The 22,596-nt window shown below is 45.2% G+C and overlaps 1 long non-coding RNA gene across 2 annotated transcripts in view; it reads left to right on the top strand.

Annotated features, from left to right (window-relative positions):
* The window catches only part of LOC118112562, a 79,527-nt gene that overhangs the window by 2,906 nt on the left and 54,025 nt on the right, over window positions 1-22,596 (top strand). For both annotated transcript variants that reach the window (XR_004697242.2, XR_004697244.1), the window contains exon 2: window positions 9,293-9,368. This is a non-coding gene — a long non-coding RNA (uncharacterized LOC118112562). The remainder of the gene's footprint in view (window positions 1-9,292; window positions 9,369-22,596) is intronic.

Raw genomic sequence — 22,596 nt, 5'->3', positions numbered from 1 at the left:
GTGAGAGCCTCTTCCTGCCCTGACACTGTATACTGTGAATGTATGTGCATTATAGTGCATGTGTGCGCGGTTATCTTTGTGTGTGTTCAGGCATGTGTGCTCAAGTGAGTGTGTGAATGGGGCACTTATTAGTGTGTGACACCGGGGTGAGGGGATCAGGGCGGCATGTTTGGAGTTGTGGTAATGTCCTGTCTTATTTTATCTGGCTCACGCTCGCACAAAGAACGTCGGGAACACTTTTTGTTTGTGTCCACTAGTATTACACAAGGCTACATGAGGAGCTTTGATCACTCAGCTGTGAACGCTGCGGTTAAAGCTGTGTTCTGTGTGTTTCGACATGTTTTTGATGCCAAGAGTTGTAGAACTGATTGAGCTGTGTAATTAAGTTGAGCAATAAACTGGAATATTCCGCACTGTAAAGGGGACACACATTAGTCGTTGCGCCGGCCGTTAGAGGGAGGAAAAACAGTGTTGCCGACCATGTCAAGTTTTTTTTCTCGCTTCCTGGCTGTTCTGCTTGAACTCAATAATCCTGGTTACAGCCATTACAAATCCTGCTGTCTTGAGTTGAGACCCCAGACAGGAGACAGGCTCTGCAACTTGGTTTCATTTAGCATTCCTCTGGGCTTTACGGGCAGGTGTTTAACATTACTGGCAGGATATTTATTGGCAACTTTAAAGGCAACTTTTTTGCTTACCTCTCAATTAGGCACACACACACACACATACAACGTGTGTACTGTAGATACATGCAAACATACGTGCGTTAAAAAAAACACACACACACACACACACAGACACACACATTCACGAGGATGTTTCAACGCATGCGACAATCTCGGACTGACAGTGTGGATGCTTAGTCGAGCATATTCTCGCTGCTTTCTCCGACTCCGTCACACACCTAATGCCTTTTTGAAGCACAGATCCACATCCCTGGAATCCACCCTTGACCCGTGACCATCTCTATCTCTCTGTATGCACACCCCTTCCCCTCCGCCGTTTATGCCAGGTCAGTGTATGATGTGGGGTAGGAATAGGGTTGGAGGCACGGTGGGATGTGTGGCCTGTAATTACCGAAGCTTAGCGAGGCCAGCGGTTGTGATGTGCAATTCTCAAATCAAGGTGCCGCCTGAAGACTCAGCCGGGCTCGCTGCTGCCCTCTGCTACTTGATTGCTGGCAGCTGGGGGAGCCATGTCAAGTGGCAGGCTGCGAAATGTGAAATCCCAGATAAAGCACAGAGCCCTAAAAAGCCATGAAGCTCCAGTAATGAGGAAAGTGATGGGGTTTTGGGGTTTGGGCATGCTTAGCAGGCAGCCACAGCCGACCGTAACTACCTCTCCCTCCTCTTGGTGTGTCTGTATGTGAGAAAGAGCGGGGAGGTGAAAGTGCTTGTATATTTGACTTTTCTAATCCTGGATTTATAAGGATCCACCAAACTCCAACAATGCAGAAGTGGTGGGAAGGTCGGCACAGCTCCAGATACACCCAACCTAAATCCTCCCGGGTCACCCTCAGACATAAATCATAAACCTACAGTACATCCTGGCCATGCTGCTCATGTTTTCCCGGCACCAGTTCCTTTGAAATCCACGTTTAAACCCCTGTAACGTCCCCTGCTCAAGAGCGGCTGAATAATTCCCAATATTAATGGCAGCAGTCCGATTTAGAACGATTCCGGAGCCGTTGTAGCAGTTAAACGCATTCCTAGTTTTGTGGAGGCCATTATTCCTGCTTCTTAATCACCCCCTCAGCTTTTATAACCTTCCCAAGACTTACTGTGTGGCTGGGGGGGGGGAACCACATGTGGGCAGAGACCAGGAAATAATGGCACTGCCAGGCCCTCCCCTTATCCAAACTATAACACCACTAACAACACACAGGGCAACAACACTATGAATAATAGTTTTCTGTTATGTTGAATGTAGATTCTTAAAGGATGTATTCAGTTTCCCTGAAACAGATGGGCAGTGTGTTTTTTAACAGGAGGAAAATGTGCATTTGTTGGGAACCTTTTTCAGTCAGGATTAGTACGTTGGTGCTAAAATTAGTACTGGTGCATGTGGAACTTATCTAAACTAAAGTACACATATTCTTGACAATAGTGTGGCTTTTATGGTCCATGCACAACATCAGGGGACCGTGCTACAGAGAAATATCTGTATATGTGTATGTCTTTGTAGATGCATATTTTATTCAGTACTTTTACATTAAAATTGTACCACTCGTCCTCAAGATTTCTGTGAGATTTTAGTTTGAATCAAACTGTAAATTTGCTGCTGTAAGATTTTGTTTTACTCTATAAGACCTTCACATACTGGTCTGTGGGTACTGAGACCAGGGGTTAGACCTCAGACCCATAGTGGAAGATCGAGCTCTGTTTCCCTGCTTCCATCCACCACTCTCTCCCTACCTGCTCCCAGGTTTGTAGAGCAACTAAAGATGGAGAGGTGTGATTAGGCCGATACAGATTTTTCTTATTATGACGGTTGTGTTGTTCTTTGTGGATCCGCCACTTAGCTCCTCACTAAACAGCTTTTCAACGCTGTTGGCCTCTCGCCTCCAGCTTGTGTTTGACAGTATGTGTGAAGTGGCTTGTCTGATGGTGTAGTTACAGTTAAGTCAAACACCTGGGTGCTCAGACACCAAACACACCCACTGCACTGTGATGGGTGACACGCTGTCACGCCGGCCTTGATGGCATAATTTACCCAGGTCACAACCATGCATGCTGTTTAGCGGGGGTGGGAGTGGGTGGTGCATAGGGAGCCATTGTTTACCCTTCGGCTGATGGCCCCCTGCCAGCAGTTACAGCAATTATCACCTTGGAGGAATGTGGGACTCTCGTGTTAAATTCCCTTTGACCCCCCTGTTGGAGGAGGTCGGGAGGTGGGCACTCTCCCCAGGGGACGGCACGCAGTCAGTGGGTGCAGGGTTTAGTGCTGTGTGTGTGTGTGTTTGTGTGGCGGTCCAGGGGGATCCTGTAGATCTCCATCCACAGCCCTGCAACCAACCACCATGCAGGCAGACCCCCAACATGGCAAACATGATTTGCATTGTGTGTTTACAATGCAAATTGGTTTCTAAAGGTATTAATTTCACTTAGAGAAGCACCGAAGGTGGTCCGGCATCATAAAGGACACACAGGTTTTATTTATGATGCAGGGCTCTAGAAAAGAAATGCGGCGGAACTTTTATCTAACTCTCAAAATTTAACGTTTAGCATTAAATGTTCACAAAAATGTGTTTGTTTTTTAAGGACTAGTTTGTGTCTCACTGTAACGTTGGGGTCCCTCAATTAACCCAACCGCTGGCACACTTTGAAGACCTCAGTGTTTGTGATTTGACTGTGTTTGTTTGTCTCAAGCTGTTTTTAGTACACAAGTGTAAATCACAAGTTTACAAGTCGGCATTGCGCACCATAAAGGGCGGCTATTAATGTGCATGTGTGTGAGGGAGAGACTAGATGCAAAAAAGAAAGAAAAAGAGAGAGAGAGAGGTTTAGAGAAAAGAGATGTGTTATTTCTGATGCTCTTCTCTTTAGAAAAGGATTTGATGTGAACACGTGCATGTTCCATCTCCTTCATCCTTCTGTGCCCTGTATCAAACATTGGAAGAAAGTAGTCGGGGGAAAAATACCATCATATGAGCTGTAGGGATTGAAGATGCTATGGAAATCGATTACGTATGGGATCACTATTTTCTGACCGTGATTGATGCTCCGAGCTTATGCATTTTTCATTTTCTTCTCTCCGGGCTCTCTATAATGGCTGTCTGCAGAACGTGGCGGTGTGTGCAATCCAGCTATATGGCTGAGGTAAGATACCAAAAAATCGTGAGCTCGACTGCGGCTCTGTTCCCTTTCGATGCAGCGTGGACATAATATACTGGCACAGTTTCTCGTGTGATGCTGGAGTTACAGGGTCGGTGTCGTAATAGCTTCACATCAGTGGGGGAAGTAAGAGTCCTTCTGAAACGTCTTGCTGGTTTTACCCTCAGTTACCCCGGGACCAGCAACTGTGCCCTGTCCCGACTCGTCTGCATTAAGCTGTGCATTGATTAACTCCAACTAGAGGGCAGCCACCCTTGAAATGTTGGGGCCTTTACACGTTGTGACAAACCAAAGTATCCCCGCCGTGTCATTAGATCACCTCGCCACTTCCAATTAGCGGTCATCTCGGACCCCTTTTCACCTTGCTGGCGGGACGGAGGAGCTGCAGCAGGTCAGATTAGCAGCCTGCTCCTCTCCCAGAGGTCCGACACTCTCATCAATTATTTATCCACACACAGGCAGACAAAATATAACACACCCATCCCGTACCAGGACCAACAGCTGCCAGTTAGAGGAGGGTATGGAGGAGTCAGGCTGCAGTAAGGCAGTATAGAAAAAAGGGGAGGGACACCCTCACACACGAGGCGAGGCGCCATCACCACATCATCTGCACCTCCTTGTCTGGAGTTGAACTTCTTCAGAGTTGTCATGGCGACATAATTTACTCCTCCAGAGGGGCTTTTTCTTCTCTGTTTCAAATTGCAGTATAATGTTGGTGGTGGTAAAAGGGAAGGGGGGGGGGGTTATGATGTACTGAAAATCCTTTGATCTCAGTTTGTATGCTAATGAGTCTGGTCTTATGTATGCACTGTAAAGCATCTCTTTGCCTTTGTTTATGTAGATGTTGTTTATGTGTGCATTTATCCTTCAGACAGGATTGTGTCATGTTTGTGTCATCTGCACGACCTTCATTCCCGAGATGATTACAGCAGTCGTGAGGTTGCTCTTTATTTGCCTGTGTTCTGGCGGCGTCTTGCCTGCTCGGTAGCCCGACTGTAAGTAAGCCCATCTCGCGTTGCAGACTTCTGTCTCCCTGCAGCACACTCGCTGCACCCGCAGCACTCATCCACAAGCAACACACTCAGTCACACGCTCTCTCGCATGACTACACAAATGCACAAACAGGACCTCAGCCTTGCCTGGCTCACGCACACCAAACACACTCGCTTACTCACTCAGGAATTATCGTGGTAGTAAAACCAGAGAGGAAGAGTGAGAGACGACGAGACTGAGATGGGGGGGGAAGCAAGAGGGAGGGAAGAGGCGAGCGATTGCCCCAACAGAAGTATTTTATCCCCGAGCGGTTATTAAACACTGCCATGTCCGTGACCCAGTCATGAGGACAAGCTATTGTTCTCATGAAGCTCATGAAGCAACGCCGATGTACCAAGTTTAAGTTGCAGCAGTTTCTTGTTGAAAGTGAAAACTTTTTATATTTTTACATGGAAAGTCTATTCTACACATATGTTTTGTATGACTAATAAAAAGATAAAATCTTAAATCTTGTTCCAGATGTGCAATGCCACTGTTACAGTTTTAGTGGCTGGATACATGCTGAAGAGTCCAGCATCATGTCTTCTGACGGATATGACAGATGTGTCCTGGAGTGTGTTTTTTCTGCTACACTCACTTTTCTCCCTGGGTGTGTACATCCCCTACTTGCTGTGTGTGTGTGTGTGTGTGTGTGTGTGTGTGTGTGTGTGTGTGTGTGTGTGTGTGTGTGTGTGTGTGTGTGTGTGTGTGTGTGTGTGTGTGTGTGTGTGCGCACTCTCTCCCCCTGGTCCGCTGCTTTGGCACAAAAAGGAAGACCAGGCCGCCCCATCCTTTGTTTTGTGTCTTGTAGGAAACTAGCAGCAAATTGTGGCTCAATGAGGCGTTGCTGTTTTGTATGGTCTGATAAAGTGCAAACGAAACCGTCTGGGCCGCACTGGCCTGCTGCAGTGTTTTCCATTGTAGCGCAGCCCTTGAATGTAGGTCTGTGTGATGGTTGGTTAGTGTTGAACATTAGGTGATGGGGTAGGGGGGCGTCCGGGGGTAGGGACCATTCATACAGTTTTAAGATGTCGCCCCGTGTTTGGAGCTCCTGTCTGCTGTGTTTAATTGTGATGAGAGATGATTAGCGCTCCTCTTAAGACTGGAGGAGAGTTGTCTGTCTCGCTCGCTTTCAGGGGGTTTTCAAAAATGTAGAGTTCTCAGATAGCGGCAACATGACACACTTGTCAAAGTGATCAGAGCAGCGCATATGTGTGTGGGTTTGTTGATGTGCATGTGGGAGACATCACAGTTTTTACTTCAATGCATTCATCCAACACCTGCAGTAACTACTTATGTTGGAAATGAAAGGAATGACTCACAGAATATCTTCACTTCCTGAAGATTTTATCCTCCAAGCCGAGCCGGAAGCAAACAAACCACGTTAACGTGATCTTAAGAGTTTATTTGATCAACTATTAAAACATTTCCAAGCAGTGAAGTATGGAAATATTGTTAAATAATGAGCACATGTCAAGAGAAATTTTGTGAATTGGATAACACACTTACTAGCACACTTTTTTATATTTACTGTGGTCAAATGGGATTTTCTGCTTTTTAAAAAAAAATAAAATCAAGTTGTTTCATTTTCCTGGAGGTGACAACACAGGTACGTTTCTATATCACAAACACAGAAAATCATATACATTTTTAAAGGAGGTGGCTTTTGCATACAACGTGTTCAGCATCACTTCGTGGCTTGGTTTATATATTTCAATGCACAGCGAACAATATGCCGTGAAGGTCCAGATCAAGTTCAACAAGTCAAGCAAAACAAAACACACATAGCTAGAGATGGACAAAGAAGGAGGCTCATGGGTGTTGGGGTAATTATCTGCCAGGGTGCACGACTAGGAGTGTGAGTCAGTGTGTTACGTGCTCACGTCTGTAGATGCACATGCGCTGTCTGAACATCCTGTCCTTAGTCCGTATGCTGTGGCCCCCTAAACAAGATGAAATGCATATCAGCTCCTATATGCTCCTTCATGCTTGCGTGGTGTATACGTGCCCTCCCAGCCCCACACACACACACACACACATGCACCTCTTCCATACACCCCAAAGGGAGTCTCAGAGGAGGGGTGTGGCCGGAGGAAGAGGCTGAGGAGCCATCTTTGACATGGGGCATGGGGCCCGACGACACAAAGCCCCATTCCCTGCTCCTCCATGTGGAAAATGGCAGGAGAGCGAGAGGAGGAGGGGAAGGGGGCAAGAAAAAAAAAAAGTGGAAGAAAGAGGAGGAGGGAGCGACAATTAGTGGGATCTGCTAATCACCAGGGCAACACTCATTTAATTGACATGTGAAATTTGAATTCATCTAACAAGTCGATAGGCAGCACAATGGACCAGTCATCTGAGGACCGCTGGTGGAAGCCAAGGAGGGGAAGCGACAGCTCAGGGCTGAGGCCAAGGTCTTTGTTAGAAGTATAAGTGTTGTTGGGTGGGAAGGTTGTCCACCAGGAGATTATAACCCATTATGCCTTTGACCCTTTTGGATAAGTAACTCCACGACTGCCCCTTAGACTGACACACACATGCACCCACACGTAACATGGCAAGGGCTGTTTATGTATGTTCTTGTTTTTCTTTCCAGCAGAAGGCAGAGTGAGTAAACAACATTTTTAGGACCACAATAAACCCGACCCTCATAATGCGAATGGCTCTGAAGAGAAAAAAAAAAAAATACAAAAGGAGGAGGGAAGGGGAAAAACCGCGGCGTGTCCACTCCGGCTCTTTCATAAATCAATAAGCTATTTAAAGTCATCAGAAAGCAGCATCACTGTGATCCAGCTGCTGCAGGAAGTAAAACGCTGCCCCACTAACTCTCACTGCCATCGGGACGAGAGACACGGAGAAGATGCAAATGTTTACTCACTTTTCATTTAGTCAGGATATTATAAAAACACTGTGTACTTTAGGGTTTTAGTTTGCAGAGAAGTACTTTTAGCCTGTGAGCAACAAATACCTGTAGAACTATTGATATCTGTAGTTTGACTTTATGTTTAGTGCTAATAATGAATAGAGTTGATGAAATGCTGGGATGATATTGTGACCACCATGTGCATAATGTGAAAATCAACATGTTAGCATTGTCATTGTCAGTTTGTTTCCATGCTTATGGACTATACAGTCCAGGAAAAGGTGCATTTTAATGTTTGACACACTCAACAGTCCCCTTACGCAGTTACTTTCAATGGATTCAGATTTTTATTTGGATCCGCACCAAATTGTACAAACTCGTCTCTATCAGTCCCCCAAACATGCCAGATGTGTTATTCTCTGAGAAATGGAAACGTTGAAACGGAAAGGGAAATGTTGAAAGATGAAAATTATCTCAAAGTTAAAGAAAGAGAAAAGGATCTGACCCTTTATCAAGACCCACACGTCAGATCCTTCCACCAATTTTCGTAGAAATCCATTAAGTTGTGTTTGTGTAATCTTGCTTAAAGACATATAAACCAACCAACAAACCGACGGGGGTGTAAATATAACCAAATAAAAAGCTTTAAAGAAGAGATTTGTGTGTCGTTGATTAAAACTAGCTTTAGAACACTTCAATCACAAAAAAAGAAACATGTAATCAACAGATACAGTTAATAAGTTAAAGGTCTCTAGCTTTTTTCTCTAAATCCATCTCAACCTCCCCTCCATTTTTACCCCATTTGGTTTATTCCACCAGGAGCACTTCCTTAAAAGAGGTCAGAATAGGCTGGCCCTGGTTTGTCACTTCCTGGTTCGAAAAGTGCATGATGCAGGTGAGAAAATCAAACACAAACATTTGTTTAATGGAAAAGCTCAACTCGGTTTGATTTGTCCGGCAAAAGCAACAGCTAAAGAATCATCTAAACACCACACAACAAAGTTTAACCACAGAACTCAAACTGGAGCCATTAATAAACAAAACAGTAAAAAGGGCTGTGGTTTCTATTGGTTAGTTTTTTGTCCATTTTCTTATGAGTGAAAATAAAATCCATTTGCACCATAGTTATGGCTGAGACCTTGGAACATGGCAACATTGAAAAAAAGAGGTTTTAATTTTTTACTTTTGAACAACCCTCCATTTTAGCTAAATGTGTTTAGCTAAAGGACAAACATCTGTGTAACTGTTCTAAATTGTTTACTGTACTTACTCCACTTGAGCTCCCATTGTTTTCCTGTGCAAAGATTATGCAAAGATTAAATTGCTGCTGCCATTTTGGTCCCTCTCACTCGCAGATTTACCTCCAGACAAAGTGGTTTAGATAATCTGGTTAAACTGTTGGTTCGTTTCCATGCTGTCATCTAATCATCTAACCACTTTACCGTGCTTCCAAAGCAGCCGTCACTTTGGGACACGCGATAGATTTGCCCAAACTCCATAAATTACAGTCGAATGGTACGAAAACAAGTTTTAGATTAAACTAATGCTGATTTTCTTTTGTTTTAAGTGGCCTCCCTGGTCTGGGTGGAGCCGACGGAGAGCTGCAGACCTGGATGGCATCAAACCGGCCGTTCGTACCTCTGGTGAGTCCCATTCACTTCAGAACACTGTAAAAAGTGCACAGCATCACAGATTCCATCTTCCTCATTTCCCCCGTCAAGCCCCCAATCGCTGCTTAATCTGCCCATTCTTTAAAATATATATTTGCTTTGGGACATTTGAATGAGCTCCACATCACCATCCCAATGTGCTTGTGTGTGTTTGATCTGTCACTCTGCTGACATGCCCGTTGTCAGAGGTGACTTTGTAGAAGTGGCAGCGAGTCAGAGGAGACTCTGGATACTTCCAAGTCTCTCAGCCAGAGTGTAATCCTCTTCCTTTATCTCTGCGGCTGATCCGGGCCAAAGTGCCGTTGTGTGTGAGAATGATTCAATGACTGCTTACTCTTCTGTAGCCGAGAGTCACGTTCCCTCTTCCTCACCCGCCGCCTCGCTCTTCTTCTCCTCTGATTCTCATCTGCACGTCTGTTGTTCTTGCAGCCTCTTACAGAATGACCTGCGCTCTTTCATTGTGCACCCTCATCTGTTCTGTGTGTGGACCACAGTGATCGCTGACATGATGCTCCTGTCTTTTTTTTCCCCCCTGATAGAAGATAATCTCTATCACACACTGGCACACACAGACCCCACCTTGCACTACACACCAGACAGTCAACTTGGATTATGTCCAAGAATCACAGCTGGATTGGCGTGTGTGCGTGTGTGTGTGTGTGTGTGTGTACATGCTGTAGACATGTGTGTGTTTCCAGTGGGGGTGGGGAGTGGGCTTCATCTGGGGCATCCGATTGGCCCGCTGGCACGGGAGCCAGGCAAGATGCTGATTGGATAGATGTATGGAGAGTAGCGTGCAGGTTTTTGTGTGTGCCATGCTGCTCTGCCTCCCAGAGCGCTGGCCAATAGCTCTGCATATTGGATGCATTACAGATTAGAGCCAATGTAGCTGTGTGCAGATAAAATGTGTGTGTCTGCGTGTGTGTTTGTTTGTGTGTGTGTGTGAGAGAGAGAATGTGTGTGTTGTCTGCGCTGCTCAACTGTGCAAGAGCACTTTTATCCTGTATGAACAAATCCGCACTGTTTCCATTCAGCGAAGTGATCATGAAATGCATTTGCCTCTGCCAGACTAATCATTAATTATTAACGGCAGATTTGACTTGACATTCCAGATCGATGCAGCAGCCACTCACCATTACAATGCGAAGACTGCTCTTAAATTCGTTTTCGATCAAAACCCGAGGATGAGAATGATGACAATTACTGCACGACTCACCGAAGAGGGCGTGAGCCGCCCGAGCACAGAATTTATTTTACTGGTGGAGCTCATGAGATAAGATTCAAGGGTGCAGGATTTTCAGCCATGCTTGAAATCCACAAAAACTGAATTTGATCCATCTGGGTTTAACGTCTTAAAGTCTGAAAATCATAAGGACGATCCCAGAATTATAGCTGGTCATGTGTTGTAGTTTTGACATCTTTGACTGAACTATACATTCAATTTATATTCTAATTTTTACCTCATGTTTTCATCTGCATTTCTTAGATAGTTGGCAGGATCATACAAAAAACTACTGAATGAATTTTTGGACATTTTCACCAATTTCTAAGGGAACAATTCCTGGATCTCAAGGAGAATAAAACCCTGTGGCACATTTAGGGGATTGATATCTTTGAGCGTGTGTAATTTGGGGCCGTTTATTTGAATTTAAGCAGACTGTTGGGCCTTGGTGGAGGAAAGTGCTCTACTGAGTTCCATTCTAGTTACTAAATTAAATTCAGTTTCATTGTTCAACATAATTTGAAATGAACGCTTATTCAGCCAAAGAAAACTACAATACTGATGAATCTAGATGGTTGTATTTCTGGGCTTCGGAGAAAGCGTTTTTTTGATTTAGTTTTAGTTGAAACTGAAGTCAAGATGGAATTGTTACTCGAGAAGAATCAAGTTGTGTATTTTACAGAGTCGTCCGGTTTTACCTCCTCTCTTGTGTTCTCTCCATCCGTGACCTTTTCATCCTGACAACAGAGGAAGCGGCCGAGTGAGGAGGAGAAGGCTCGGGGTGTAAAAAGACGAGAGGGAAAAGTAAGAATAGCACACGGAGAGAAGATGTGAAGTGTTTCTAAACAGTAGCTTAGATACTCCTCTCCCTGACAGAGTCTGGCCAATTAGAGGTCCCGACTCTGTCATTACACTTGTCAACATCATCCAGTGTAAGTGATGGAAGCACGGGGCCAAACCACCAGGGTCGATCACACAGGAGGCGCTGACATGTGTTAAAAAACATCAACAAAATGTGGCTGCACACACACCGCACATATGACACACACATACACACACACATACACACACACTCTGCTGAAAACATGGCAGCATTTACAACCCTCGACCGGCTCTCCTCTGGCTACCTCTAAAAAAAAAAAAATTCACCTGGCTGGTGTCTCAATCTTCTTCGGCGCTTAGCGTAGCTTAGACCAACCATCTGGCTCAGCAGCTCTGATTCCCTCTCACCCTCTTTACCAACTCTCACTCGCTCTTAGTCTTTTTAAAGCGTGTCAGCAGTTACCCTGCGCAGCAGTAGTGAGGCTGCTAACGTGGCTAAGTGTCCCTGGGCCTCTTAGTTAGTGGGTGCCGTGTTTCTCTCTCTGTGTGTGTGTGTGTGTGTTTGTGTTCGTGCGTGTGTGTGTGTGTGTGTGCGCTTCACAGATGGCAACAGGAGGGGAGGGAGAGTTGGAGGGGGTGATGGAGAGAGCTGTCTGAGGCTCCAGCAGCTCTCATGTCTCTCAGGCAAAGGCGGTCTGTCTGCGGGCATCTGCACTGGCAGCGCCCCTCCCACCCCCTTTCTCCATCCTCCGTCGCCACGGCCACCTTACCATCCAGCGCCGCCGTGGATTCGGCAACACACAGCCATGCAGAGCAGTTACCTGACTCCCCTTGACCTCCGATGAGTCACTTCACCACCAGCCATTCTCCGTTTGCGAAAGTGGATCATTATGTCGATAGATGATTCGGGGTGAATTGTACATTGTGGTTTTATTGGTTGGAGAACAGGCTGCGTGGAGAGTGTGGCTAAAAGTGGCTCACGATGGAGTTTCTGTGGCTACATCCGTATGAATATGTTTTTGAAAACGTCATTTTCAAACTGAAACGATCTCGATCCACACCAGCGTTTTGGCTCTGTGTCGGTTTTAATCCCCCGTCCATACTAACACGACTGAAAACGCATATCACATGACCACTTGTGCACACTGGACATTTGCCTGGCAGCATATTCAACCCGCTGGACACAGGAATTGTCTTAAATAGCTTGTCTCCTACACTTGTGAGCACATTGTAACATGCAGAATTTAACCGTACAACAGCTGTTTGCAAAGACAACAGGGTCAGCGACATATCATCCATGTTGCGTTCTACAGAAGGGGGTCATGTGATAGGAGCCGGACAAATCAGAGAAGGATATGTCGTGTCCGAAAAGACACAATCAGTAAGAAGGTGTGTGTGTCTACGTCATCGTTTCCAATCATCTCCGTTTCTGCTCGTCCAGACGATAACACGGTCCAGGAGTTTTTCAAACTAAAATGGAGCCAAACTTCCGAACTTCTCCTGGTTTAGCGGCTCCAAAACTCAAGAGTAGTGCGGATGAATTGAGTTGATGAGTGTGAGCACATGTCCGTGTGCACATCTGCATAAGTGCGTGCGCACACAGACTCTGGCGTGTTGTGTCAGCCCGGTCGTCAGCGAGTGAGCGTCTCTGATTTGCAGCCGGTCGCAGGGTTTGTGTTGGTCTGTGAAACTTTGAAGATGATTAGATGAGTTGTGTTTGTAGTGGGGCCCTGTGTGATTGCTTCGCTCTGTCTGCTGCTGCCTTATTGATCACAGCAGAGTAACTGCCAACAGTATATTTAACGACATGGCTCCTCAGTATTGGCAGATGGGTCAAGATCCTTTTTATTTCTGCCCTCATTTCTCTTTGAACTTGTAGCTTTAAGTATCTCCCACTTGCTCCTCCAGTCAGACACAAAGAAGCCGCTTGATGTGGGATTTTTCTACAGGAATATGTCATGTAATATTTAGTTCCTTTTTTTTCAAATTCAACATTTACGCCCGAGCACATGCTTTAGTTCTTTGAAATGTTTTCTTGACCTCTTTGTGTCCAGGTGGCACCTGCGCTAAGAAAGGCCTGGAGTCTACTGCAGAGTTTACCTGCTTCACTTCTAAAGCCAAAGAAACAGGAGTTGTTCTTTTCTTTTTGTTTCAGCCAAGCGAGAGAGAGAAGGAGAGAGAGAGAGAGAGGGGAGGACTAACGTTTGGTTCTGGGATTTCTGAATACATTAAAACATACCACAAACCACTAAGCACACACACAATAATTTATGCAGACATTCTCTTTGAGTCGCACTGTTCCGATTGGCTCACACACTGCAGTGTGTACAGCGTGTACGTGCCGGCACAGTTGACACATCTGTTCCTGAGATTTCGTAGAGGTTTGGGCGCTGGAGGTGTTGGTATGCACTGATTAGCGCGGGGCTGTCTTTATCCAAACCGCCGGGTTTCCTACTGGGCTTCCATAAACTGTTTACTAAGGAGTCTGTTGCCATGGTTTTTCTGCCATGTTCCAATCAGTCTTTGACCACTCAGCTTTATTTATTCCTCAAAAAAAGCCCGTGCCGTCTGCATCAACCAACTGTTGTACCCCCTCAGACCAGCTGAATCATGCATATCGTGGATTTTATTCATCTGCAGGACAGGGGGCTTGGATGGTGATGGGAGCCTGATTGGACGAGCTCGGGAGAGAGAGAGCCTTAACAAGCTGACACCTTTGGCTCATGGGTGGGTTTGAAACGGAGGCTTTGATGAGAGGAAGAGATCACTATCATAATAACCTAATAACTCGGTGTTCCGCCGGGCGTCTAGTTAGAAACACATGCTATAGCCCGTGTTTTTGATCTCCCCTGAAAACGCCATTTTCCCCCCAAAAAACCATAATGACACCCCTGGGCAAGATGCGATAAAAGTGAGATAAGATAAGACAGGTTTTTTACAACCAGAATTATCTTTACTGTGATCCTGCTTGTCCTTTCTCTTTCAGTCTTTCATCCTTTCAACGCCCCCCCCCTCTCTGTGTCCCTCTCCCTATTTTCTCTGCTTTAATAACGAGGGGAAATAAAATGCCTTTCATAGGTTGTACGAAGCGACGGCATAGCAGGAGAGGCATGAAGCAGCGCGCGGAGGTCAGGCCACACTTGGAGAGCGACTGATGCTCAGTGTGTCAGTGAGGGCAGGGGTCTGTCCTCCTATAGGCCGCAGGCTGCATCTGTAGTGTTTAACAGTCTCGTAAGCTGTTTATTTCGACCCTTTGCACCTCTCTGAACAGGAAGCCGTATCCCTCAATTGGATTACAGCTAATTAAATACTACACACGTGTAGAGTCAACACACAGAGGTGTCATACATTCCCGTCCCTGGCCTCCGTCTTGCAACTCCTCCCCCCCTCCTACTTTGAGTTTTTTTTTTCTTCTTTCGTTTTGATTTGAATGTTCTGCTCGAGTATGATGAATTTTTAAGCGTTTAGCCCACTTTACTGGAATTCTCTGAGCCGAGGAGGCTCCGTCTTCTTGTCTCTGTTTCTCTTTGTTTCCCTGCAGACTGATCAGTTGGATCGTGGCTGAGTTGGGGAACGAAATGTAAAATGCTGGTTGTGGCTCACAGATTTGAAAAATGATAAGTGACCCGTCGTGTGTAGCCATACATACGGTTTCCTGTGCAGAAGGGACATCATTTTAATTAATAATGCAACATTTTGGAAAATGTGCTTATTTGCTTGAATTGCTGAGATAAATGACAAGATCCCAGCAACCTCACAATGTGGCTTGTTGAGAAACATGACCATCTAAGGCTAGTACCTTTCCGTAAACCCTAACATTTTAAATTTCTTCACTGATTAAACGGCTGTGTGCAGAGCAACTGAAGACATCCTTTGGTGCAAACTGTGGTTCCATCTGTTGCACTTCACTCACCTACTGTCTTGCATTTGGGTCAATATTCGATGTCTCACACAACGCTCGAGAAGAATGTGCAAAAGCATATTGACCCATAATGTTCAACTATCTAAACTGCTGTGAAGTTTACTCTATATAGTAGGATGTGTATCATAAGATGACACCACAGTTCCAAACTTTCAATATTTGGGGTTATTTACTTTATTGTGTTGACCGACTGTGTCCAGGTAAATTATTTATTTGTTATTGACCCCCACTTTTCCCAGCCCCTCTACCTCACATCTCAGCCTTTCATTGGCCAGTCTGCAGCGACACAAGGCGACGTGTGACTGTTTGCAGAGTGTAAAGATGCTCATTGGGCAATTAATGGCCACCAAAAGGGAACCATTAGCGACGTGTAAACTTGTGATACCTTGGCTTCGTGTGAGTGAAGGCGGGCAGCTCGGTAGGAAAAACAAACTTGGAATTTAAATTGCACCGTGCAAACGCAGTGGGCTCAGACATAAAGTTCATTGGTCCCCGTGTTTGTGTTTGTTTTGATGACTGTATTCATCAGCAGGATGAGAGCAGCTGAGGAAGTGTAAAGTGCTGTGCCAACTGTCGCAGTGCTACCTACTGTCAGTTGGGGCTTTAACATTTGCAAGTTCAAATGCACCACATTTAAAGATAAAATGGGAGTTATGCAATCTCCAGTGTTCCTGCAGCTCACTTTCTCTTTACTAATGTTCCTGTATCATCCATCAGTCAATCAGTCAGCCAACCCATGTGTTTACTGTCATCACATCTACTCCTCGACTCTTGAAAAAGGAGCGGAGGAAAAATGTGACGACAGTAAAGAGGTGAAATGATGGACTTTAACAATCAGTTTTCCCTGGAAACCGGGAGCTGCCACTTGTTAATGTCTGTGCTCCTGTGTGGTAACACAGTTGATGTGGTTGTTATTGTGGTTCAATCCTGATTGAATGGAGGCCAGTGATGTTGGGATATACTGAGGGAACCCACAGGAACTGCAAGGATGCTGAGAGTGACACACACACACACACACACACACACACACACACACACACACACACACACACACACACACACACACACACACACACACACACACACACACACACACAAATTGCCATGGGATTTCACAAACCTCCTCACACACATAGATACACACTCCTTTGAGAGTCTCAGGAGAGTTGTTTTCTTTTTTTAAGTTATCAAATCTTTTTATTTCCATTGCTATTACAGTGTGTGCGAGCATGTTTAATCTTCTATAATCAAAGGCATATATGTTACGATACTACTGCCCTACATATCTGTGCTGAGGTAGAGACCCATCAAGGGGAAACATGCTAATTAACAATGCTGCAATTCTCGCTGACATCTCCATCTTTGACAATATCTCTTCAACTCGCAGCATCCTCACCTCAAAAGCATCCACTCAACAGGGAACGCGGGAAGAGACGCGCGGGGTCACGTGTGTTCTTTGCTGCGAGGAAAACACAGAACACTGATCTAGACAGGAGTCGTTTTACTGCAAATAGGACAGTTAGAGGGGGAGAGACGCGCAGGCAGGCAGGTTGCCATAAAAGGGGAAAATACACACAGATGGCCTTGACAGACTGACAGACAGAGGATAAGAAAAGAGTATAGACTAATGAAGAGGCAGACACAAAGACGTATACGTACAGGATGTATATGTACATGCAGATACCTGCTCGACGGTGTGAGCACAGCTGTGTTTTCACTCGAATCCGCAGATGATTCTGCATCTGTATTCAGACAGATTACAACTGTGTGTTGGACCTCTGGCAGCTTTATATTAAATCTCTGCCGAACACACTCAACCAGCTTGGATATGATGCGCTCGTCATGATCTGAATAATCTGCTATTTAATTTTCATGCATTTGTATAATCTATGAATGAATTTGTCAATTATAGAGCAAAAAATCACAAACTGCGAGTTCAAGATTCTCAAATGTGAGAATTTGCTTTGTAAATTGATTATTTTGTTGGTGAGATAAAATCAAGCACCCTCGGCTCTGGTAAATTATTATGGGAGACATTTTGAGATTTTTTTTTGTGACTTGAATTAATATTAAATATTGGCACAAAACAACATCCAGTTGCTTCAGTGGATAAGCGTTGGTTTTAGTTTCATAAAGATGCAGGTTGGGGGCAGCAGGTGGGCCCCTGCTTATAGTGGCTGATGTTCTGGCAGGGTTGGGGGGGGATGCTGGGCTGGATCCTGCTGGGTCTTTTGTCACCCCTGCTAATTGAGTGATCCTGGTGACCCCGTCATCGCTGCCCCTGGTAACACGTCAGCAGGAGCCGCTGCCGCTGCCTTCCACTTAAAGTCGTAACTAGACATCTTGCTCTATGATGGGTGCATCAGTACATCGATGGTTGAAATGATGGAAGGTTAGATGCTAGGTAAAGGCTGGGTGCGCTGGCCATAGCGTAGTAAGGACCCAAGGTTAATTGCTCAGTTGCTCAGCATTGACGCTGTTAACATTTCAGCTTTGTCTCCACGCAGGGCGGACAGAGCCGGAATTGATTTGAAACCACAGGCACTTTGAGGCACATTGAATAAAAGCATCCAACGACTGGCCTGTGGCTTCATGAAAGGGTGTGTGGATGCGTGCGAGAAGTGCGGGGAGAAATAAACACTTTATTCTTCTTTAAGGGATTTTCGTTGCTTCAGGTGCGCGGGCATTACTACGAGGACGAAGCGACGGAGGAGACGTAAGAGCGTTTCACAATTAGTATGCCGGGAACATATGAGAATAACACTTGACAGATGCTCACAGGGTGATATCATGCCCCATCTTATGATTTTATGCTATAACAGCTGCACTTGTACATCTCACTCAGTGGCGACAGTCATAGCATGCCAAGTCTTCAGAAAAAAAAAGAAATAGAAGAAATCACTCATATTTCAATGCATGCCTTCGGAATCTCTTTTAGCGAACATGTGACACTTTTCACATAAGTGTTTTTGTGTTAACAAAATGGAAATCTTAATTTTGATAAGCTAATTACAGCTTGTAGGCCGTCGCTAGGCAACCTAATGACAGGAGACAGCGGGGAGTCAAGAATCTAACCTTTGGCTGGATAGAGCCAAGAGGTGACATTTGGATTTCCTTCATATCAGCCTCTATTGATGCACTCGGTCCTGGCTGTGGCTGTGTTGCTATTTTCAGTTCAAATGGTGTAAAAGTGTGATTTAAAATGGCTGTATGCTCAAGAAATATAGCGCAATTTAAACCTCAGCGAGAAAATGTAAAGCTGTCAATCAGTGTCAGGAAGCTTTAACAAGCGAAATGACATTTATTTGTGGATGTGCATGAGTCATTCAGCACTGTAGATGTCATCACTGCCTCTCCACTTCCTCTTATGGAGCAGAAAACATGTGGTTTTTCAAAGAAATGTGAACAACATAATCATTCCTAAAACGACAAAAGGAAGAGAACTGTTGAGGCTGAGTTATGGGGCTGAGGATCTTTGGTTGTTGCCTCTGGACATGGTCATAAGATTGGATTAAATTCTGGGGCTCTTTCGTGCATTAGAAGCCACTGTGCAAGGTTCTTTACCCTGACTCTGTGTTGGATTAATACCACAATAAAATAAAAGCGTCCGTGCAGCGAGTATGTGAATAGGTACCTCTGTTGTGGCTTCATTTATAGCCACGAGTGGCTCGCTGCCTGACTTTGGCTGAATAATATTTTTGATCTCGCCGTAATGCAACACATGCACGGTCTATCCATCACAGATCGGTCAGAGACAAGGTCTGTATGCATTGAAAATGTCTTTGTGGGCGTCTGATTTTTCCTCCCCATCGAGGGGGGAGCAACGGGGCGGCAGAGGAGGGGGGGGGTGGAGGCGATCCATGGCTCAGCGCCAAAATAGTTTTGAAGTATCTGTGAAAAGACTCCTCTTAATCCGTTTTATTTGCTCTGCTACCTCCGAACCATTTGTCCACGCAGAGCTCCCAAACCCTCCACTCCACCCAGCCATCTCAGGGATTTAGTGTGGTAGAGCAGAGGTGCAAGAGCCCACAGACAGTTAAAAAAAAAAAAAGCCATCTGGCCGGGGAAGGGGGGGTAAGAGAGGTGGGGGTGTTGGGTGGTTTGGGGCGGAGGAGTCGTGCTGGGCAATCAAAATGACGGACAGCAGTGAGAAGTGTTTTGTGGGCTCCCACGTACATGCAAAGTAGCCCGACTTGTGAGCTTTCACAGCTCCCTCCGGTCTCCAGGTAAACACTGACCGGCCGAGGTATGCGTGGCCTTTCCCCACCTCGGTGTTTGTGTGTGTATTTTTGTTTGTGTATGGTAATAACGTGTTTGTTGGCGTGCGTGTGAGAGGAAAGAGAGGACTCTCCTGTGTTTGCGCTCCTGTCAGTGACTCGTGTATTTGTGTGTTCGACAAGAAAGGCTGCCAAGTTTATTTCTGCAGTTTTTTCTTCTTCTGTTTGTTTGGTTTTTTTTGTTTTGCCGCTGGAAGATGTTTGACCAAAGAAGTCAGGGTGAGCAGGTGAAATAAACAGCATCCATATTTCATGAACCATCAAAAAAAGAGAAAACTTTCCGAGATTCGACACAGGCTCAGTTCTAAGACACTGTGAAATGGGCACACAATTGTTCCTCTTCGCTCTGAGCAAATATTATAATCCTATTCTCTTATGCTTTCCATCTTGCCCTCTCTCCCTAATGTTCACCCCGATGGCGGCCCCTTTCCCTGAGTGAAAACCCCTCCGAATGTGTGGAGGCTTCATTTTTCACTCTCCCTTTGGGGCTCTGTTGTCAGAGAGCAGCCCTTAGGAAGTCTTTATTTCTGCCAGGCAGGGCCTCTTGCGTTCCTCCACCCTCTCCCTCCGTTCTCATGGCTGTCCCCCCCACCTGCTGGGATCCTGATCCCAGCCGGGGCAGGGCTTCAGCGGGGGACAATTACTGCTGCTCCCCAGCTTTGATCATCTGACCACATGGAAGCATAACAGCTGACCACATGTTTCAACAGACAAGAAGACGAAGTAAAGGGAGAGAGAAAAGGGGGAAAGAGGTAGAATAGGGTGAGAACAAGAAAAGAAATCCCCTTTTCATTTAAGTTGAGCCCAAAGTTCCATTCCACTTCGGGAGCTTTACGGGGAGTTAGCCAGAACGCTCAGATTTGTGTTTTGGACACTTCCCTTTGATGGTGATTATTTATTTGGATCAGGGCGGCCGTATTTATTACGGACTACGTCGAGCTACAGCCTCCAATAAAGTTCGGTTTCAATTTGCCACTCTGTCTTTTGTGAGTGCCGCGTTGAGAGAAAGGGAGAAGCAATTTGAGGCAGCCCTTGTAAAAAGTGAGTGCTAAGTCTGCTGGTATTGTCGGCCAAATTGTCAGGAGGCCAGCTGGGCTCTGCCGTCGTGTTCTGGGCACTGCCTGGGTTTTTCTCAACCTCGGCCCCTGTTTCATTCAGGCTGCTTCTCCGCAAAGTCACAACCTTTTCACATGAGCCCACAGAGGTTACCGTGGTGAACTGGCTCGGACACAAAGTCACCACCACCTCCACACCACGGACAATAAATAACACAGGTGATATCGCTGCTGAGCCACAGGGGCTGTAACAGGAAGAGAAATATGTTGTTAATCAGCCCAGAGTAGATTCAACCGCATTTAGATTAGTTACTGAACTGAAGTTTTTATTATTATGAAAATATAGTTACTCTAAAAGTGGTTTTCTATTTATATTGATAGATTTATTCATATTTTTTGCTCTGTGGATTTAGGTCTCGTGTGACGGGGGATATCTCCTCACAGAATCTGGGCCAAGGGGGTTAGATAGAAACTGACAAGGCTGCGGGGAGAGGGGAGGGAGCTTTGCTTTGCTCTGCTTGTCAGGGATGGCCTCTTGGAGTGTCCCAATTGTGGAGGAGATCACTTTACCACATTAAGAGTGTCTCAAAAGAACCTCTTCAGCAACACTTTGGCCCCGCTCGGAAGAACGGGGCTTGTTTTGACTGGTCTGCCACCTTTTATTGTCACAGCTCTGTCGGCCGACAGCCGGCTCCTGCCTCAGCCGTAGCGCCGCTGTGGCTCTCTGATGAGGAGATGCTCGCACAACCTACTGTAACGTGTGTGTGTGTGTGTGTTGAAGGCAGGAATGTGCATATGGAAAAATGTACAAACAGTGTATACCCAGACCCACACATGAAAACCCCAGGGCATTCTGAAAATAGTAGCGTCGGTCAAATAAATGATATGAGCATTATAAGAGGGTTTAGTGTGAGATGGAGACCTACTTGTTAACTTTTTCTGTGACAAGTTATGTCATCATTATAAAAAATACAACAATCCTAAAAATGTCCCCTTCGACGTGTTTGATGAATATTTTCTACCCCCGGTGAATCTGACGTGATGTCCTCCAGCAGTGAGACATCTGTCATCAGAATTAACTCTTTGAGATACTGCAAGTGGACACAAATCTGCCCCATGTAACAGTCTGTCAGTGTCAGAGCGGCTGTCCGCGACAACAGTTTGTTGTGTTTTTTACTTGTGATGACAACTATTTTGAAAAATAAAATTGTTTTTCATCTGTGTATGCAAGAGGGGAAAAAAAAGGGTAGCATGAAATCTCTTCTGGCACATTGGAACACACACACACACACACACACACACACACACACACACACACACACACACACACACACACACACATTCAGATTCAGATTTTTCTCTGTACAACTCCATGTATCTCTGAAAGACAGAATCACTTAATTAAATGCTGGTTTAGCAAATTGAAAAGACAGTCAGGATTAATGATTTCACTTACTGCTGTAATTAATAAAGCATTTCGCAATACACCAAAGAAGGGAATCATTTCAGTGTATTCGGTGTAGCATTATGGATTTAATGTAGTTGCGTCGCTACATTTATTTGATCATTTTTATAATAATCTGTTAATAGCCGACACGAGCTTGAAAAATCCTGTGTGCGTTCCTGGAGGAAGATTCCTTTTACATCTTTTTAATCAAACAGGAAATGATGTCTCATTAGTAGATATGAGTGTTTTTGTGTTATCGAGTTGTTTTAATCACATGGAATAGAGGGAATTTAACAAGTAGACATGACAGTGAGTTGTTCAGCTCGGTGTGTGTTCACGTTTCCCCTCTAAAACTAAAGTTGGTTTGTCTCCAAAGACGGGGGGTCACTTTATGACGTGGCCTCGGCCGTTCGTGTATCCTGGCTTACTTCATAATCATTTTTATCCGGTAGTTAA

The sequence above is a fragment of the Hippoglossus stenolepis genome, chromosome 7 (assembly GCF_022539355.2).
Source record: "Hippoglossus stenolepis isolate QCI-W04-F060 chromosome 7, HSTE1.2, whole genome shotgun sequence".
Taxonomy (NCBI): domain Eukaryota; kingdom Metazoa; phylum Chordata; class Actinopteri; order Pleuronectiformes; family Pleuronectidae; genus Hippoglossus; species Hippoglossus stenolepis.
The sequence above is the reverse complement of the archived record's forward strand: the minus strand, read 5'-3'. Positions and strand labels throughout refer to the sequence as shown.